This window comes from Schistocerca gregaria, chromosome 4 (genome assembly GCF_023897955.1).
Source record: "Schistocerca gregaria isolate iqSchGreg1 chromosome 4, iqSchGreg1.2, whole genome shotgun sequence".
NCBI lineage: Eukaryota > Metazoa > Arthropoda > Insecta > Orthoptera > Acrididae > Schistocerca > Schistocerca gregaria.
Window position 1 is genome coordinate 35,801,453 of NC_064923.1, and position 21,229 is coordinate 35,822,681.

Sequence of the window (21,229 nt, forward strand, 5' to 3'; positions counted from 1 at the left end):
CGGGTTCGATTCCCTGCGGGGTCAGAGTTTTTCACCTGTCCCGAGATGACTGGGTGTTGTTGTGTTATCTTCATCATCATCATTCGTCCCCATTACGATCGGAGGAAGGCAAGGGCAAACTCCCTCCGTTAGGTCCTTGCCAAGTACGGCGGTAAGGATCTCCCGCATCGTTCTCCTATGCTCTGTCAAGAAGCATGGGGCTTCATTTCCATTTATAAACACGGACGCTGAAGTCTACACCTCAAGAGACACGAGCACTTGTCCATCCTCGCTAATGTGAAACAAATCTGTTCTTCTTAACAAGTGCTCGCAGGTGTTAAGGTATGAATTTCACCGCTCTTGTTCACTAGTTGAGTTTTTGTTGATTCGGTCCATACTAAGTCCTCCCAAATATGGAAATCGAAGAGTCGCTAGCAGAAGAGGTCCCCTGTCAGAGGTATCAGAAATATTTTCGCTTATTATTCGAGACTCGGTCGTTTCCGGACCAGGTTCACTTACCTCAGATTAATATATTGACCCAACTCCGTCTTCCTTGAAAGCTTCTAACACCATCATTCTGTGTTATTTACTGGCTGGAAATAAATGTTGTGGGATTAAGTGTACCATCTCCTATTAGGGTGAGAGTGATGACGTGGAAAGAGAAGGAGGAAAGACGAGATGGACAGGTACCTAGAGGGGAAGGAGGAGTTCGACACGTATACAGGAGAAAAAGATGTAGACAGAGAGATGGGGCAGAGGAAATGGAGAAAAAGGAACGCGAGGGGATGGACAGAGAAAGGAAAGAGGAGGAATGGGACAGACAGAGGAGGGAGCAGGAGGTGGACAGAGGGGGAGGGGGCAGGAGGGAATGAATGAGTAGACGACTGCAGTAAATACAAACCTGGGCGGTGTCGGGGCTAGTAGCACCGCCATCTACGTACCGATCCCGCAGGGGCTGTCCCGGCAAGATGGATTAATTACAGCGCGCACACAGCCGCTTAAGAAAGTGTTACAATGGGAGAGTAACCTCTGCCATACGCTCGACAGCAGTTTGCAGAGTATGGGTGTATATGCAGATCAACGAATCCGCCATCAGAGAGTTCTCCGGCGACCCGCCAGTAGCAAGAGCCAACTCTCTGTCGTATTTGCTTCGGCACAGCTACTCACTAATCACATAATTAAGCAGCAGCTCTATGGAGGAAATCGGATGAAATTAAAGTAAGCACTACCTCTCCCATACGATTTTCCAGTACCTTCGCAAAATCTGAGAGAAGCAGTTACGGAAATTTTCATAAGAAGAGTAATCATCAGAACTGGTCTCACAATTTCATGCGGAAAAAATTGAAACTAAACACACGACAATTTAACAAAATCACACAGGTACCCATACGATTTTCCAGTACCTTCGCAAAATCTGAGAGAAGCAGTTACGGAAATTTTCATAAGAAGAGTAATCATCAGAACTGGTCTCACAATTTCATGCGGAAAAAATTGAAACTAAACACACGACAATTTAACAAAATCACACAGGTACACAAATAGGTAACTAGAACAAGGTAGTAAATTTAAATATCTCAGGGAAATCGTGCACCAGAACATTTGCAGTAAGATCCGTTTGTCTCACTCTGTCATTTCTAAGAATCAGTAATGTACTGCTAGACTTATAATACGTGCTGCTTCGTCGAATTTTCCATCAGATGGAAATTAAATCGAGACGCACCGCTACCTGAGCCACCTTCTCTGCTGCAACCGCTAACAGCACGTGCGCAGAACGATTGTCGCTGAACGCCAGCGTCGCCTCGGGATTTTTTGGTTTTAGTCATTTCGCAAGATGTACGTAGGACAAGGTATATGTTGCCCAGCTCATCCCAAAATGTATTCTCTCCATAAATGCAATAGTGAACTTCTGTGTGATGCACAACGCCTCTCTTGTAGTGCCCGCCGGTATAGTTGACTGACCACCATCGCAACGCGCTTGCTCAGAGTAAATGAACCCACGACGAAAAGAGCCGCTCTTCGTTGAAGCTTGTCTGCCTGTTCTATCAATCCAATAGGATAAGAGTCCCATACTTGTGAACAGCACTCAAGAATTGGTCAAACAAAAGCTTTGTAAACCACTTGCTTCCTGGATGAATTACATTAGGGTTCTTCATATGAATCTCAGTCAGCATATCGAACTCTTTCCTTCATGTGATGTCCGACTTTAGGTCGCAACGTATGGTCAATCCTAGGTAATTTATGTTAGCTAGCGGCCTCGCCGCAGTGGTAACACCTGTTCCAGTCCGATCACCGAACTTAAGCGCTGTCGGGCTGGGCTAACTCTTGGATGGGTGACCATCCGGTCTGCCGACCGTTGTTCGCAAGCGGGGTGCACTCAGCTCTTGTGAGGCAAACTGAGGAGCTGCTTGATCGAGAAGTAGCGGCTCCGGTCTCGTAAACCGACGTACGGCCGGGAGAGCGGTGTGCTGACCACATATCCGCATCCAGAGACGCCTGTGGGCTGAGGATGACACGGCGGCCGGTCGGCAACGTTGGGCCTTCATGGCCTGTTCGGGAGGAGATTAAGCTACTGACTCTCACCAGTAGTGCAGCTGTACATCGTTCGCCTGTTTGTGAGCAGTACGCCACAGAGTGAGGTGCGGGTAGTAGCGCCATTCAGGAATCCCCAGCAGCCGCCTGCCGTTGCTGCCTTCTGGACAACTCCGTCATCTGCTGACAGCACAATGTAACTTCCAACATTATCCACTCTTCACTGAGTAGTCGTTATAGTTCAAACATTTCTCGAAGTCGGACTTATGGTTATCACGCAGTTAACTGCACATTCAGGAAGACAGAAATTCGTTCTTAAAAGCTACCTCAAACTTACACAATGTTTGAATTTTTTCTGGTATTTCAAAGCCCCCTTCCATGGCATCACTTCTTAAATTACCAACTACAGCACTCATTTTCTTTATATCTGACCAACATTTAGATAAAAGTCCCTGAAATGACTTTAAAAACGCAGATGCGTGTAGACAACCAGTTACAGTACAGTGTCCTTCACGTGATGTCCGACTTTAGATCAAGAAAGTGAGACTACTAGAGTTCCATTTTTACCGATTTAGCTGACGAAATCCTAACAACGAAAATAGCTACGACAGTTAATGAAGATGATTGCCGAATAAATAATTCCTCCTTCTCTTTGCTCGAAATAATCTAGTTGCAGACGATACATAAGCATATTAATAGTAGCTACGCTTTCGGTCCAAATCAGGTTTACAGGAATGCAAATAAAATCCATTTGCCTATACACGTGGTACTTCAGATCCCAGTATTAAAGCCACCGAATGTTAGAAGTGCGATCATTCCCATTGCTAGAAACACTTCGGCTAATCAACGTTTTCTGGCTATGGCGAGTGTAATGGAGAATTCGAAACATTGCAGATACATTTAGCAGCTATGTACCCGTTTATTTACTGGGGTGGTGCAGAATTATCCTACTAAATTCACTCGCCAATAACAGCATTTTGTTATTTCGATAAACATTCCGAATGATTGTCACGTAAGTGGTGACATAAAGGTAGAAAATTCTTGTTTTAGAGTCCGGAAAGTTCTATGCAACAGAAACTGAAGATCATTTTGCCATTTTCGTTGTGAAATTGCCGGCTTATTCATGTCTGGGTTAATAATAGAGGACTGTTTGCCTGGATTGTCTGCTAGCGTAGTGAAAGGTGTTCGCTACTGCAGGGGAGGTCTGGTTTGTTTTCGATTCTAATCTCGATGGAGGCAGAGACGCTATCAGTAAAGCAATTTTAAGAAATTCTCGCGCTCCCAATACGTTTTATTGCTACCTTTTTTCTGTACCGGCGCCCTGTGGATGTAAATAAGAAAATCTTGTAGAATTTCATACCTGCTACTGCCTACATTTTCCGCTTCTGTCAATAACTGAATTGACTTAAATGTGGCACTGAACGATTTTTAACTGAATTTCGTTATGAATCTTCACGCATTGCTAAATTTGCACTCTTTCATGGTACGTCAGCAACGGTAATCCAGTATGACTGGTCTGAACGTTGACACAGACTGTTTCGCGGCCAAATGCGCATAATATTTTGCTAATTCGTAACGACCTGCGGTACTTTGTCTTACTAAAACAGTTATACTACCTCGATAAGCTGTAATTCATTTTTATTACTACAGTTCATGCTAATTAGCGTTTCTTCTTTCATTTATATCTTATATTCGCGTGTTGTGTTTAACACACTAATCAGCATTAATATAGTCCTACACATGATTGAAAACAGTCTGACAAAGTTCAGATAGTTTCTCAATTTCACGCCTGACCATAGTATGTTGGTAGCAATTCGTCACCTTGCCTGTTACACTGTGTAGCAGACTTTAAAGCTGTGCGGATCTGCATAACGAAAAGGCGAGGGGTCTCGCTCGTTTTGTCCATGGCTGTACATCTGGCGAAACAAACTTGAGTAAACTCAATTCTTCTGCTTCGCTTTTGTTACTGTAGGATAATTATTTGCTGACTTCTTAGGGCTTCTAATTTTCTTAGAAAGTGAATACAACTTCTTTTTACTTTGATATCATTTTCCAATGTAACATAGTTTTGTGTAAATGCTAAATACATTTTGTAGCATCGGCACTAACTGGCTTTGTAATTTAGCCGTGCTGTCCTTCTTCAGGTGTTTTAGCTCTTATTATGAACTTTACACATAGTAGTTTCCCATATGTAGCAGAGACTACCTCTAGTTGGTGGCGAGCGTTAATGGTGACAAACCACTAACCCATAAGCTTCCGATACTGGTACAAACAGATGTTTCACTATTACTACTTAAGTTCTCTGCTTCCTTAGGTGCTACTGTTGGACTCACAGGTAACGTGTCTTATAGTTTACTTGACAGTTACTAACAATGTCTTGCCTAGTTTCCTGAATACTTTTTCAGATGATTAGTTTCAATTTTTAAATTCTTTAATGTTTGAATAAATTCATATTTGACCACTTTTCTACAATCACCAAATATATATCGTAAATCAGATTTCAGTTCTTCAGAATTAACATATAATTGGTCTTATTTGATAGTACTGGCCTCTAATTTAACGGTATTAGAGTCCAATTTAGATTCCAATTTATAAAAACTTTCTTCATAGCTCTGAACGTATCCAGCACTTCCACATCTCGAGACTTAACTACGACTCCTAATGGACTACATATGTTTGAATTTCACAGATGCTTTGTCACTTTCAACTTTGTCACATTCTGTCGACAAAATTCTTCATGGTACCTGTCCAGTGTGTGAAATTCTCCGACGTCCCCCCCCCCCCCCCCCCCCCTTAGCCCGTTTTGCTTTTATCGACAGTGACAACGGCCGCGGAAGCAGACGCTTACATTTATCACTTTCGATCTTATCTTGTTTCTACACACTCTGGCCTTCCACACAAATTAGGCACACAAATCTCTTGCACTTGCAACTCCCGTACTGACTATTTTTACGCACATCTGCGCGGAAGGGGTCCCACGATTTGGAGGCAGTAAGTGCACTGCCTCAGTTGCGACACCTCGGAACGCCTCCCCCATCCCCCTCCCTCCTCCACATACGTGACTATGAGCGTGGCCACTTCCTGCTGCGCCGGGCTGGGCCGTACTGCAGAGCTTCACCTGCTGAGAGGAAGTGTCCCTCCCTCTGACCCACGAAACTTTTCCTGGTGCTGCCACAAGGTGAGTGATTCAATTTGCTGGTAGCCCACTCTGAGGAGATCAGAGCCCGCGACCGCCAACACTGGACCTCCTACAGGGCGGAAGGAGCCGCGCAGTGCACACAGAGCCGCCAGGTGTTGCAGTCAGGAAGGTCCTGAACCTCACCCCTGCACAGGGGTGGGCTGTCGCTGGTCTGTGTGTGATTCCTAAATGACGTCTTGCATTCTCTATCCGTCTGACCTTCTTTATAAACATATGTGCTGCTGCGTTCATCTCTACTCTCGTATAGGCTATGGCCAAAAACAGTCTTACCTCATTATTTGTTCAGAAACCTACTTAGATTTTTTTAAGAGCCTTATAAATATTTTAGGTGCAGTACTAAAGATGCAGTCGCCCATATTTCCATTCCTACTTCAGTCCATGCTCCAAAGAAATTGCTGCCACAAAGTTGTGTGTTTGTTCTTTACTACATGGTATGTATTTTGTTTGAAATGTCTTTGATGGTCACTTACGTTTTAGCACATCCTCACTTTTAAGACACTTGTGTGATCTTGCAAGGTCATAAAAATAAATTTATATTCTACAGCGAATTTGTCACCATGTCATATGAAGAACGGGAGAGCCCGAAACACGTAATGAATTGAAAGTATTGGAACAAGGGTGATACAGAGCCACTCTGCATTGTTGCCAGATGTATCCAAGATGGCGGCGATGATGTCATCCAAGATGGAGGAGTGTAGACTTGGCAACAGCGCATGATATAATCCAAGATGGTGACCATGGTGTCATCTTATGGCGCAAGTACCGTTATTCAAGATGTCTGCATACATTTTGTTCGCCATGTACTCTAGGACACTTGCATATACACAGAGATACAGAAAACAGGGAAAACGCCCTCCGAATGTGGAGATGATTGGATACAGTCGAGTACAGTGCTATATTACGCCTCCCAATCAGTGCATTTGGGTTAGGTGTTGGCAGCTGTGGTACATTTGCAGGCAATTTTAGAAAACAGAACGAGATGTTATGTTGTGATCGCTTGGATAGATCTGACCTAAAGTCGATACAACTGTGAAAAATGACCAACGAATAGGTATAAATTGATAAAATCTACACTGAAGTGCTGTGAAATTGAGGAAGTACTTGTGTAGCTTCAGGCTATAGCCGAACAATTTGAACATGGGGTCAAGTATACGGCCACAGGAAGAATCCGGGAAAACGTTGACATCGAAATTTGAACATGGGGTCAAGTATACGGCCACAGGAAGAATCCGGGAAAACGTTGACATCGAAATGAAGAGAATCAGGGAACTAGTGAATTTTTTTCTGTCAAGGCAGTATTATACTGTACGTCTGTTGAGGTACCAGTGATACACCCAAGTTGACTATAGTATATGATGCTTTTTCAGGAGGACAGCGAACCATTCATCTCTAAACTTACTTGCATTTGCGTTAAAGGCTAACAGAGAGTGAACGAGGTGATTGATTGAGATAGAGCTGTAACGAGGTACGATTTAATGGTTGACTGATTGATTTTAGAGAAGGAGAAGTTGGTGGAGGTCAATTTTTTTCCACTGTTCTGTCTGGATGCATCAGTTGCGTGACATAGCCTGCGTTCTACTCGTAAATAACAACGTGTTCTGTATGCGGATTGAAGCAGTGTCTACTTGCGAAAGTTAATGGTAAACCTATCGGTCATCAGAGGACTTCCATCCCATGTGTAATGAAACTTAACACATTACTCTAAACGAACTTTGATTTTGTGATGTATTCCACCCCCCACCCCCTATCGCATCGTGGGTGTAAAATCGAGACTTCAGCATCATAACTACGTTAGCGATAAGAGCTTGTGAGGTGTTGCAAAACCTGTGTACATATTTGCCGGACAGATGTGCTGTTTACAAAGTTTGTGATGGAATGACTTGTAATTTTCACATATCGGATGCTGCTGCTATAGGTTTATTTGTTTCCTTGTGGGATGTATTCCCCGCTACTAACTATCATTTTATATAGGTCTGATGCAGGCATAGTATAATTTCGGAACGGTATTCAGATGTGAACAGTGGACACTATACATCTCCAGGAAGCTATATGGTATCACGCAGAACAAGTGTCTTACGTTTCGATAAGATAGTTTTTCATAGATAAAGCGGGAAGGAGGATGTATGTCATGGGCTTGAAATATATTTCCCACAAAGGAATATTGACAACGCTGCATTGCATACATGTGATAGGTCAGAAACGAAGGTGATCTAACATTATAGACCCGTATTAAGTACAGAACGTTGTAACCTTTCAAGTGCATTTCCTTATGTTCTCTCTTACCAATACCTTCCATGTACCGATCCTAGACTCTAGAGCAATACTTTAGAGTTAATAGCTTTGTTGATTTAGGTAAAAATGCGTGGAACTCCACCCTTCTGGAGCTCCATCGCCTATAAAAATCATTCCTTTCTTGTTCTTCTTAACTGTCTGCTATAGCATCACAGTACTTTGAAATCTGTTATATAACAGAAGAGCCATCACAGAAGTTGGGAAGGAAAACATAGGTACAAAGAAGGTAGCTGCGAAGAAACCATGGGTAACAGAAGAAATACTTCAGTTGATTGATGAAAGGAGGAAGTACAAACATGTTCCGGGAAAATCAGGAATACAGAAATACAAGTCGCCGAGGAATGAAATAAATAGGAAGTGCAGGGAAGCTAAGACGAAATGGCTGCAGGAAAAATGATATCGAAAAAGATATGATTGTCGGAAGGACAGACTCAGCATACAGGAAAGTCAAAACAACCTTTGGTGACATTAAAAGCAACGGTGGTAACATGAAGAGTGCAACGGGAATTCCACTGTTAAATACAGAGGAGAGAGCAGATAGGTGGAAAGAATACATTGAAAACCTCTATGAGGGTGAAGATTTGTCTGATGTGATAGAAGAAGAAACAGGAGTCGATTTAGAAGAGATAGAAGATCCAGTATTAGAATCGGAATTTAAAAGAGCTTTGGAGGACTTATGCTCAAATAAGGCAGAAGGGATAGATAACATTCCATCAGAATTTCTAAAATCATTAGGGGAAGTGGCAACAAAACGACTATTCACGTTGGTGTGTAGAATATATGAGTCTGGCGACATACCATCTGACTTTCGGAAAATCATCATCAACACAATTCCGAAGACGGCAAGAGCTGACAAGTGCGAGAATTATCGCACAATCAGCTTAACAGCTCATGCATCGAAGCTGCTTACAAGAATAATATACAGAAGAATGGAAAAGAAAATTGAGAATGCGCTAGGTGACGATCAGTTCGGCTTTAGGAAAAGTAAAGGCACGAGACAGTCAATTCTGACGTTACGGCTAATAATGGAAGCAAGGCTAAAGAAAAATCAAGACACGTTCATAGGATTTGTCAACATGGAAAAAGCGTTCGACAATATAAAATGGTGCAAGCTGTTCAAGATTCTGAAAAAAGTAGGGGTAAGCTATAGGGAGAGACGGGTCATATACAATATGTACAACAACCAAGAGGGAATAATAAGAGTGGACGATCAAGAACGAAGTGCTCGTATTAAGAAGGGAGTAAGACAAGGCTGTAGCCTTTCGCCCCTACTCTTCAATCTGTACATCGAGGAACCAATGATGGAAATAAAAGAAAGGTTCAGGAGTGGAATTAAAATACAAGGTGAAAGGATATCAATGATACGATTCGCTGATGACATTGCTATCCTGAGTGAAAGTGAAGAAGAATTAAATGATCTGCTGAACGGAATGAACAGTCTAATGAGTATACAGTTTGGTTTGAGAGTAAATCGGAGAAAGACGAAGGTAATTGGAAGTAGTAGAAATGAGAACAGCGAGAAACTTAACATCAGGATTGATGGTCACGAAGTCAATGAAGGTAAGGAATTCTGCTACCTAGGCAGTAAAATAACCAGTGACGGACGGAGCAAGGAGGACATCAAAAGCAGACTCGCTATTGCAAAAAAGGCATTTTTGACCAAGAGAAGTCTACTAATATCAAATACCAGCCTTAATCTGAGGAAGAAATTTCTGAGGATGCACGTCTGGAGTACAGCATTGTATGGTAGTGAAACATGGACTGTGGGAAAACCGGAACAGAAGAGAATCGAAGCATTTGAGATGTGGTGCTATAGACGAATGTTGAAAATTAGGTGGACTATTAAGGTAAGGAATGAGGAGGTTCTACTCAGAATCGGAGACGAGAGGAATATGGGGAAAACACTGATAAGGAGAAGGGACAGGGTGATAGGACATCTGCTAAGACATGAGGGAATGACTTCCATGGTACTAGAGGGAGCTGTAGACGGCAAAAACTGTAGAGGAAGACAGAGATTGGAATACGTCAAGCAAATAATTGAGGACGTAGGTTGCAAGAGCTACTCTGAGATGAAGAGGTTAGCACAGGAAAGGAATTCGTGGCGGGCCGCATCAAACCAGTCAGTAGACTGATAACAAACAAAAAAATAACAGATAAGGAGTGCTAAGCTCCTCAACATGGACGCATCTCTAGATGGGTGAGGACTCAGAAAGCTCAATTCATTCACGAGAGGTGGAGTGTTGAAGTCTTCTTCTTGGTTGCAGATTAATTCGCTAATGGTGTTGCATGGCTGGTTGGTCATTGACAATGTGAGGAGGGTCTTTCACTCTCTAATTTTACCCTGAGAGTGCGATACTGCTCTGTGACTCTCATACTCAGAGAGATAGACCATAAATTAAACACTATGCTCGAAGTGGTAGAAATTGTGGAGCACTGTCTGGTATACTTTGATCATTTATGTGTTCGAGAATTAACACAGAATGGATGTACTGCACAGTCATCTATCCATGTTCGCTCTGAGACCGGCCGGAGTGGCCGTGCGGTTCTAGGCGCTGCAGTCCGGAACCGTGGAACTGCTACGGTCGCAGGTTCGAATCCTGCCTCGGGCATGGATGTGTGTGAGGTTAGTTAGGTTTAAGTAGTTCTAAGTTCTAGGGGACTGATGACCTAAGGTGTTAAGTCCCATAGTGCTCAGAGCCATTTGAACTAGACAGCACAGCAGCTTTGAGTCATTGCACCAGTATCGGTGACTATGTGACTTCTAAATCAGATGAACTTTTGTAGTTGGTAATTTTTCTCTGTTGGGGGGTATAGAATAACGATGATAGCATGTTGGGTTCATTGAATTGAATGGACGTGGATCTGCAGTACTTGTGTGTTGTTTGGGGACATACAACATTGCGTGCATTTCCACCGAATGGTCAAAAAACTGTCCTGTTGCACTAATTCAGGTCGTCCTGTTTCTACACTGGTTGCAGAAAGTGGTGGGTATCTCTTCCTCCGACTTCTCTTTAGTTGTGACCTAATTTGGAACGATCACATGTGGAAAGCTGTAGAAATGGGAGCAGACACAAGATGAGCAGGGGGTGATTAAAACCACGTTGCAATTTTACTGTAGAAGCTAGGTTCGGGAAAGGTGAATCGTTTTGAAATCTGGGAGTGCCAGAAATATGATTCCCTTATGGGTGTGATCCGATGCCGGTATGTGCTTGAATGGAGAGATTTGATTCCAAATGATTGACCTAATTTCTAGCTGATAGATCTGGGAAGTTAGTGCAAATTTTTCTTCTTACGACCTCAATCGGCACATCATCTACTACTACTGTATGTGTTCCTTCTGAATCAGTCATTGCCTATAACTTGTTGGAAATATCGCTGAACCCTTTATATGGTATTGAGACAGAATGTGCTAGCAATACTATACAGTTATCTAGTTGGAGTGGCGTGAGGGAGTCGCAAATACAGCTTACATATCACGTTCCTTAGCCAAATCACTTTCAAAATGAGGTAACTTTATCACGAAGTTGCATGATGTGCTGGTAATACCCATTCCTACAGTCACTGTCGACGTCTCTCTTTCTAGGACAGGGTGGTAGGACAGGCCTCTCAAGAAAAACCTAAGAGACATGCACACAGATCATTGATTTTCAGTCAGTATTATTTAGTATCACAGGCAATCATCTATTGACGACGTTTTATACTTAGTAGTAGTAGTAGTAGTAGTAGGGAATGTGTGATATGTTCGCATTTGAGCATCAGGTTTATAAAGTATGTGTTTGTTTAAAGGCAATGACTATGTCCAGCTGTAAGGAGGGTATGGATTTGACTTGGTGTACTGTGATAACAATGGGAAGAGTATATCGAGTCATAAGAAAGTTAATGATATTTATATTTCCAGAGCCACTGCCAACATCATGGTTTATTTCCGATACTTTGCTCATTGTCGAATGACGTTCATTTGAGACCACTATCGTAAGATGGGTGGCTTTTGTGATCAAGTGGAAATTTTAGAAGATTGTGTATGGTGGTGCATTTGCACTGGATCGTTCAGTTGACTGCTCAAGCACATTTCGCGACTTTATTTAGTTGAGAGAAGGTCGATTGTGGTGTGTGCATCTGGCCTGTGGAAGATGCATTTGCCTGTTCTCTAGGCATGGGAAAGACCTTAGTTGCTTTGTAAATTATAGGGACGATTTGGAGTATGCTAGATCAGCGAGATCGGTATGCGGAGGTGGCAATATCAGTTTTCATGTGTTTGTTTCTAGTTAGTCAGTGACCTAGAGCATTGTTCATGTAGGTGAAGTCTGGTGTTTGTAGAGGAATAATTTCCAGTCTGTATCTTCGGAATTATGTTGCGTGAGCGTTCGGGAAGCTACTGTTGTGAGCTTGATATCGAGACGTACCGAGAAAATGGTATAATATTATGGCCTACCATGCGAAAATAAGTGTGTTCTTGTGAATTCCCGAGTCTGGAGATGTGCATAGAAAAGTGAGCAAGCAAGGAAGCAGGAACAGTAACGCGCTTGTGCTGAGGGGAAACGAGTGCACATCAGTAACGTTAGCACACGTTTATGTACGTTATGTTTGTGACACTCTTCCCTTGATGTACACCACTTGGAGTTCATTCTATCATGTAGCCGTTGTAGTTCAATATTCAAGCTCCTGTCCTCAGCGGAAGAACGGTGTTGTTGAGCAGGAGTCTTCCGTATTTGACGAAATGTTAGAGACTTTGTGAGGTTTAGTTGTCGGTGCAGTATGGCGATCAATGTAAAATAGTTTATTGTGGCTGAATGTCAAGTCTGTAGAAAGAAAGAAAAGGTCGACGGTGCTTTCGTAGGACTGGGGAGCATCGTGACATATAGCCTATGTGACTGTAGGCATAGGATAATTTTTTCAGGTGCTGTACAAAATTAAAAGATAACTGCACTGTCTGTGCAAAATGTGTGTATATTATATCGTAAAGTTACTGTGATTTATGTTGTGGCATGACTAGAAAGGGTGACTGTGTGTCCTATTGTGAGGGAAGTATAGAGTCAGCACATAGATAAAAGGGATGGATTTTTTATGTGGAAAATTGCGTGCGCTAAAGATAATGGTCCGCAGCTCGTGGTCGTGCGGTAGCGTTCTCGCCTCCCGCGCCCGGGTTCTCGGGTTCGATTCCCGACGGGGTCAGGGATTTTCTCTGTCTCGTGATGACTGGGTGTTGTGTGATGTCCTTAGGTTAGTTAGGTTTAAGTAGTTCTAAGTTCAAGGGGACTGATGACCATAGATGTTTAGTCCCATAGTGCTCAGAGCCATTTGAACCATTTATAGATAATGAGATTGTTTCAAGAGGAGACATTACCTGTACATAGATCAGTGTCTCACTGGAGCAGCAATGGTGATATTTAATTGTAGTTACACTGGTAGGTATGTTCCTGGCTTACAATATTCTTGTGAGTCTGGTATGTCTTTGATGATCTATAGACAAGTTTATGGGTTTAACTGTCAATGCACTTTAGCGATGTGTGCAAAATAATTTTAGCTCTGAAAGTCCCAGAAAGAAGAAGTGGATGGTGCTTGGATACCGGGAGCATCAGTAATTCGGCGGGTAAATTCGATAAGAGCCAATGATAATGCTCGATTCATTCACATATGGCTGGGATATGGGAGCCTCTACATAGCTGTGAGAACATTTGCGTATGTTGAAAGCAGGAGGGGTAGTACGTGATGGAGTGGGTATCACTTTATGCCCAGCGAGGAGGACTGCATTCGATGTGTCGATGTGATTCTGCCCTATTTTCGTAAAGAGGTCGTGTTAGAGCAAGAATTTCCGTGCATACAAGCTGAGAGAAGACAAAAACTACTACAAAAGCGCTCGTTAACTATTTCTGGGGGTCTATGTAATTTATTTGAGTTCGACTTGGTTGTTATTTTAGATAGCAATGTGGCTTCCGTATAACATTGAGAACGTTGCCAGATTCGCTTGTGATGGTAAGTAGCTATGCGCGGTGAAGCGTCAGCCAAGCGTCAGCCAAGCGTCATAAGTGGTCCATTAGAATCGCCAAGGAGAAAGCAGCCTGTGCTATTCTGGAATGGATTTCTGCAACGTCTTTGCTGGACCACAGTTAGAGCGAGGGCGGCGACGAACCCAAGCGCGCGGCCCTGCTTGGAGTGTGCTCTCTGTAAGAAACCCTTCACCCCCGTGTAATCGCGTCATCAATGGCGCCTAGATGCAACTTTCACCTGCGTTTGGCTGCGGCCCGCGTCTGCACGTGTGTCTAGGTGAACATGTATTTAGATAGGAATTTCTCAGAAATGAAGTATGAATGAGATGTGGCCGCCTCTTGCTTGCGGGACCTGGGTGGGGGCTGTGCGTGGTTTGACAGCTGACGGCAGCGCCACATCGTCGGGGTTGCCTGTGCTCTCTACTGGACAAGGGTTGGCGAAGGGAGCTTGCGCACATTGATTGCATTATTTTGTGAGTAGGTCTGTAGGCTGTGCTACGCGTTATTTGGACAGTTTACGAGTACTGAGCGTGTTTACACATCACTGTGCTGCATTATTTAGGAGGATTCTGCATGTCTGTACTTAAATTATTTGGGTAAATTAGGGCTGTATGCGTGTCTGGACAGCGTTATTTAGGAGTAGTTTACAGATCTGTGGGCTGTGTGGCGTGTCCCCAAGCATGTCGTTTGCATCAGTGTGATAAATAAAATGTTCAAAAATAAATAGAGTGCACTCCTTCCTTACTCTCCCCAGCAGCCCAGTGCAGCCTGAGTCATTTTGGCGCCATTTTCCCCCTACAGACCACCCTCTGGGGTTCTATGACGCAGTAGCCAATAGGAGTGCAGCTTTCTAGGGGTAAGGGGTGCTACGTCATGAATGAATTAACACTGCGCTCCTAGTGTGAAAATGTTGAAAATCTCATTTCATAATTGAATATCTAAATAGTACATTCGTTTATGGAATATGATATAAATTGAATTGAAATTAAGTACTTAGGTAATTGATACTTTAGATGCGCAATGTGCGTGCACATGTGTTCAGTTACATTCGCTACCATACTTCCAGAAGTCTATCTGTGGCGCCTGCAGGCTCTACACGTGCGGCACACACCGTTACAGATGCGTGAAAGAGGAAGCATACAGCATCTCTCTCTCTCTCTGCACTTGGCTACAGGGGTGACGTGTGTTTGATGTACTGCTAGTGACGATCTTGCATTACGTAATGGGATCGTGCATTCGCTGTGTCCTAGAGCACATGGCGAACAAAATGCATGCAGCCATCTTGAATAACGGTACTTGCATCATGACAGACGTTACAGTCGCCATATTGGATGACGTCATGTGCTGTTGCCAGGTCCACATGCCGTTATCTTGGATGATGTCATGCCGCCATCTTGGATACGTCTGGCTACAATGCAGAGTGGCTCTGTATTACCCTTGTTCCAATACTATTGTAAATGGGTCCAGAAACCGTATATTTAAAAGCCATTGTGATAATAGTGGTTATAATGGTCGCACGCACGTATTACGACGGTGACATGACTACAACAATGATAGCGTTTTCGCTGGGCCAGATGATCATTCTTGAGATATCCGCTGGGGTAGATAATGTTTTCAGAAGACGTGCTCCAGGCTTAAAGAAGATGAAAGCTGCTTTTCGCTAAAAGTGTGGATTCTTAGAGAGCTGATTTGAAAACGATTTATCGAGGTAACATCTTTCTTTGTTGCATGAAAAGCCGCTTTAGGCGATGCTTTGTTTACTGGTCTGTGATGACGGAAGACAAGCTCGGGATCCGAGCCTAGAAAAATTTTAGGCGCGCATTTCTTGCGGTGTGACAACATCGCTTATTACGATATTGCAGTGCCTGTGCTCTTCCGAATTACGAAGCAAAGTTCCTTAATCCGAGCATGTATGTCCGAAGGAAGAGGCACTGCGACGAATTCAGTCTTTATGAAATACAAGAAATGTATTTGTAGTCGCGAATGTAGAGAACCACTAGCTGTAATGGTAATTTGGAATAACACTGGCACTGCAATATCGTATTTATCCGCCGATACCGGGCAAGCGACTTTCAAGTAAAATATCAGCCCTGTACGGGAATTCACACGGTGGATGTATGAGGGCAGGTTGAGGACACGTGGCTGACAACGTGGGGAAGTCTGGTCCTGGTCACGAGCCGTGCTCGGATATCGCAGTAGTTAAGCGGAAAATCCGGTTCCGAGGGCCGGTGCTGCACTAACCTTCATCGGCGTCATTCCACCAAACAGCTGACGGTTATCCGTATTCGCAACTGCCAATACATTGCATATTGGCTCGTCCTGAAAAGTACATTGCGTGGGAGGAGTCATTCAGTTATTTAACTTTGCGTTGCAGTGGAGCTTTGGAGCGGGCCGTCCAATTAGCGGAAGAAGTTGTGGGAAAACGTAGCACTGAACCCCGGAGCGGAGAACCGAGCACAGTTTGTGGAGTTTTTTGGTAGAACATGTTGCCGGGAGGCCGCCCCCAGTCTTGCATTGAGCACCTTTTGCGGCCGCCGCCGTTTTAGAGAACCTGGCGCCGACGAGCTGCAGGGGCAGAGGCATGGGGCGGCGCTGACGGGGAGCCGTCTGGCACGCGGCTGCCCGCGGCTCCGGGACCCTGCCGAAGAAGAGTGTGGGTCGCATTCAGCGCGATGCTGGGAGTCCACGTGCTACGGCGCCTCACCTTAGGCATACCGGGACAAGTAGTCCACGGTGTCTGGGACTTGGACTTGAAATAACATCGCGCTCAGAACCGCGTAACCACTCGTTGCACTAACCTCGCACAGTAAATTCTGTGCTTGTCACTCAAATATAGCACGTTTTCGTCTACTCTCTTCATTTCCTACTACTATGGTCCTGCCACCCTTGTAGTTCTATGTCAAATAACCGTATGGTTAACATTCATTACGCCGCTATACTTCGTAATATCGTATTATTGTTACTTAATTGATCTCATGTAAATTTAAATAACAAATACTATGTTTCCACTGGACCTTAAAACCAGTTTTAGAACTATCCCTCTTCCTTTTGGGTACCGTAGATGCAGGAACCGACACCATAGCCTACCTTAATATCATTTAAACAGGTAATCTCCACTAGAAAAGTTGGCATTTCCACCGTGTGCACACTAACAGGTAGTTGGGTTGATGGGAGCTGTCGGGCAGGCGCAGCTCCACGTGCACCATTCTTATCGAACACTTTCGGAGCTCGGTTGGTGTCTTGTGATGTCATTGTCCTTAAGACTCCGTATGAGCCGTAATTTGACCGATTCCTTTCAGCGTGGTGATTTCGCGAGACACGTTTTGCAGGAAGGGGTCTGACGTCTGGATACGCGAGCGGCAGCGTCCGGCAATACGCTCTGGTGTCTCGCGTGCGAGCGACCACCTCCCGCTACTGGAGCCAACCACCTGTTTCTACACTCCTGGAAATGAAAAAAGGAACACATTGACACCGGTGTGTCAGACCCACCATACTTGCTCCAGATACTGCGAGAGGGCTGTACAAGCAATGATCACACGCACGGCACAGCGGACACATCAGGAACCGCGGTGTTGACCGTCGAATGGCGCTAGCTGCGCAGCATTTGTGCACCGCCGCCGTCAGTGTCAGCCAGTTTGCCGTGGCATACGGAGCTCCATCGCAGTCTTTAACATTGGTAGCATGCCGCGACAGCGTGGACGTGAACCGTATGTGCAGTTGACGGACTTTGAGCGAGGGCGTATAGTGGGCATGCGGGAGGCCGGGTGGACGTACCGCCGAATTGCTCAATACGTGGGGCGTGAGGTCTCCACAGTACATCGATGTTGTCGCCAGTGGTCGGTGGAAGGTGCACGTGCCCGTCGACCTGGGACCGGACCGCAGCAACGCACGGATGCACGCCAAGACCGTAGGATCCTACGCAGTGCCGTAGGGGACCGCACCGCCACTTCCCAGCAAATTAGGGACACTGTTGCTCCTGGAGTATCGGCGAGGACCATTCGCAACCGTCTCCATGAAGCTGGGCTACGGTCCTGCACACCGTTAGGCCGTCTTCCGCTCACGCCCCAACATCGTGCAGCCCGCCTCCAATGGTGTCGCGACAGGCGTCAATGGAGGGACGAATGGAGACGTGTCGTCTTCAGCGATGAGAGTCGCTTCTGCCTTGGTGCCAATGATGGTCGTATGCGTGTTTGGCGCCGTGCAGGTGAGCGCCACAATCAGGACTGCATACGACCGAGGCACATAGGGCCAACACCTGGCATCATGGTGTGGGGAGCGATCTCCTACACTGGCCGTACACCTCTGGTGATCGTCGAGGGGACACTGAATAGTGCACGGTACATCCAAACCGTCATCGAACTCATCGTTCTACCATTCCTAGACCGGCAAGGGAACTTGCTGTTCCAACAGGACAATGCACGTCCGCATGTATCCCGTGCCACCCAACGTGCTCTAGAAGGTGTAAGTCAACTACCCTGGCCAGCAAGATCTCCGGATCTGTCCCGCATTGAGCATGTTTGGGACTGGATGAAGCGTCGTCTCACGCGGTCTGCACGTCCAGCACGAACGCTGGTCCAACTGAGGCGCCAGGTGGAAATGGCATGGCAAGCCGTTCCACAGGACTACATCCAGCATCTCTACGATCGTCTCCATGGGAGAATAGAAGCCTGCATTGCTGCGAAAGGTGGATATACACTGTACTAGTGCCGACATTGTGCATGCTCTGTTGCCTGTGTCTATGTGCCTGTGGTTCTGTCAGTGTGATCATGTGATGTATCTGACCCCAGGAATGTGTCAATAAAGTTTCCCCTTCCTGGGACAATGAATTCATGGTGTTCTTATTTCAATTTCCAGGAGTGTATAAAACGGCGCTCCTAGACCGTACAGTTTTCTGGTTCTAGAGCAAAGCAAAAAAATTATCTTTTACATGCGAGAATAAGACGATAAAGGAGCGCTGTGCATGAAATTTACGAAGTGAGGCATCTTCATGGAAAATTTCATATTTTCGTATCGTCAAGTACGAACATCATCACACAAATTCTTCGAATATATCTGGATGAGCAGAGAGACGATCGACTGTCTGATCAATGCATTCGTTGATGACGAATGTTTCTCACATGATCAAGACCGTTCAACAACCAATAAGTGCGGAATAATGACCGACTATCATAAATGTAGAACAATGGGGGCTGATATATGGGAGGTCTCCGTGGTGTAACGGTAGAGTCGTTGGGTAGTAAACGGGATCACGGGATTCTGGCTTCGATCCTCGCTATTTATTACATTTTAACTAACTCAGTTACAAATCCTACGGGAACTCTGTGTACAAAGCTTTGTCTGTATTGTTTATGTTGCACCCCAAAGCATATTTACAAGGTGCTGTCAAAGCACTTGACCTTTGAATGTACTCACACCTATCCCAAAATATCAGACACATTAAATTCCTAATAAACACTATGAACAACCTTCAAATTTTAGTGATATTTGATTGCTGGAAACGTAATTCATCAGCTAACAGGGTTATGGCGAAGCGCTTCAATGTATCTAAACAGTCTGCATAATTAAAGCGCATAAAATTTTTAAAAAGAAAGTCAAAGATTTAGTAAAATTATGTACCCAAAAGTGAGGTATAAAACATACTAGAGAAATATTTGTTGCACATTTTACGCACACGATTTACAGCATCATTCAAAGGCTCATCAAATCTTTCTCTGATTTATTTTTCTTCCTTTAGATAGATCATGTCTCAAAATATTTGCCCGATATCTTTCATTTCTTTTGTTTTCAAGTTTTATTCAGAAAACATGATGTTACTGACATTTCATTTGCCTCTTTAGCGTCTTCCGTTCTCGAAATTCCCAAATTTAGTACTTGATTCAAAGGAAGCCTTTTTGACATTTAAATATCATACCAATGTATCTTTTTATGAGCAAGATAGCTAAGCCTGGAACAGATGAAATTTTTGACACTTCATTTACAAAGCTAGCAGCAGATATTCGTCAAATACTTCAGTTTCTCCTCAGATCAGTAATTAAGTTTTCCTTAATTACCCCGATTAGTTTCCAGGAATTAAATATCTTCCTGCAAAACTGAACTTCACGCTGGTCACTGTGATACCCCATCTGCCCATTTCTCACTCTTTGCTTGGCTCTGAAAATTCGGACAAAACCTCATTGTGTAACTTATAGGGTGTCTTATTTTCGCCCCGCTCAAACATTTGACAAAGACGTATAGAGTGTTCTCGTACGACAAAATACGTCCTGTTTGCGTGCTGTCATTTCCAAACAAAGGTCCTTCCAATATCTTGAACCATGTATGAGATATGGCGATTTTTACGACCACTTGATTCCAGATACGCAGTAAACGATTGGGGCGCACCGTTAGCGACCCGTCCGCGGATTTAACAACCAGTACCTCGAAACTAAGGGAGATATCATTCCCTTCTCAGGTTTAAATACAATTCCCATACGTTGGCTACATTTCATACGCAATAATGCGTGGCCTAAAATAAACTGCACACAAAGTCTACACAATGCAAATTTACCGCTGCAAACTCTTACAAAATTTCGTCCAGTCATTTCAAAAAATAGTTCAAATGGCTCTGAGCACTATGGGACTTAACTTCTGAGGTCATCAGTCCCCTAGAACTTAGAACTACTTAAACCTAACTAACCTAAGGACATCACACACACCCATGCCCGAGGCAGGATTTGAACCTGTTACCGTAACGGTAGTGCAGTTCCAGACTGTACCGCCTAGAACCGCTCGGCCACACGGGCCGGCTTATCCAGTCATTTACTAATCTTCGTGTTGCACAGTGACTACGACGAATAAGGAAAATAAAGTGAGTCCTGCGTCGAGTGGAGATGTCAAGTTGTAATATGCGGAGGAATCAAATGTTTTCAGCGAATAGTTTTTTTAGAATCCGATGATAAGTATTTCACTGCAGCGAGCGCGTCCGTCGCACTGATTTGCCGAGCAGGATCGTGGCCTCTCTCTCACTGTGCACGTTGGAGCAGACACCCAGCGCCACGGTCGCCGTTCGGCCGGGTCTTCCTGCGGCTGTGTTTTGTCGTCCGAAGCAGTGGCGCGCTGCCGGCCGCACCTGTCGCTACGAAGGAAGCGGCCCGATACGCCGACCGACTCTCCTCGGACGGAACGCAAGCTGCGTCACCTTCAGCGCTAAACCTCTCAGCGATGTGGAACGCCTCACCTTCCTTCCGCTAGAGTTTGTTGAGCACCT

At 44.5% G+C, this 21,229-nt stretch overlaps 1 protein-coding gene across 1 annotated transcript in view; it reads left to right on the top strand.

Annotated features, from left to right (window-relative positions):
• The window catches only part of LOC126266735 (uncharacterized), a 292,392-nt gene that overhangs the window by 118,116 nt on the left and 153,047 nt on the right, over positions 1 to 21,229 (top strand). The window lies entirely within an intron of this gene.